The 777-nt window shown below is 39.3% G+C and overlaps 1 non-coding gene across 1 annotated transcript; it reads left to right on the top strand.

Annotated features, from left to right (window-relative positions):
- The first annotated feature begins 449 nt into the window (after positions 1 to 449).
- Positions 450 to 556, top strand: LOC131244671 (small nucleolar RNA R71). Its single transcript, XR_009170451.1, has one exon. It is a non-coding gene; the product is annotated as a small nucleolar RNA R71 (small nucleolar RNA).
- Positions 557 to 777: the final 221 nt, after the last annotated feature.

The raw sequence follows: 777 nt of genomic DNA, 5'->3' as shown, positions 1-777 counted from the left end.
TGGAGTTAGGTCCAGTAAAAGGTCTTTGATAATTATTTACGGCATTGGCTTGTTCATTCAACACTCCTCGAAAGGCGGGTATTGTAGGACAGTTTTCAGTTGTATGAATGTTGCAATCACAAATGCCGCAAACAATTTCATTGACCTTATCCTTCTTTCCTTCCATGGCCTCAACTTTCCTTATGAGCGTAGTCACTTTACACTTGAGATCATCCTCTTCTTTCAAGAGATATAATCCACCTTTCTCCTTTAATTGAGTCGGCCTAGACGTGGTGTTCGCCATTGGGTAATAGTCCCATGATTGTGTTTTTTCAGCGAGACTATCGAGGTAATCCCATACCTCGTCAACATCTTTGTTGATGAACTCTCCATTACACATTGTCTCGACCATTTGGCGCATGGAATATGTCAATCCATCATAGAAAAAATTTGTAATGTGCCACGTTTCAAATCCGTGTTGTGGGCATGAACTGACCAAATCTTTGAACCTTTCCCAACATTGGAAGAATATTTCATCTTCCTTTTGGGCAAAGTTCATGATCGCTTTTCTGAGGGTAATCGTTTTATGATGTGGGAAGAATTTTTTTATGAATTCCCTCTGCATATCGTTCCATGTGCCAATGGATCTAGGACGCAGTGAATGTAACCACGTCTTAGCTTTCTCTTTTAAGGAAAAAGGAAAGAGTTTCAGCCTAATTGTATCCTCAGATACATTAGGAAAACATAATGTAGCTATAATCTCATCGAACTCTTTCAAATGTAAATATGGACTCTCTG

Source organism: Magnolia sinica, chromosome 4 (assembly GCF_029962835.1).
Source record: "Magnolia sinica isolate HGM2019 chromosome 4, MsV1, whole genome shotgun sequence".
Lineage (NCBI taxonomy): Eukaryota > Viridiplantae > Streptophyta > Magnoliopsida > Magnoliales > Magnoliaceae > Magnolia > Magnolia sinica.
The sequence above is the reverse complement of the archived record's forward strand: the minus strand, read 5'-3'. Positions and strand labels throughout refer to the sequence as shown.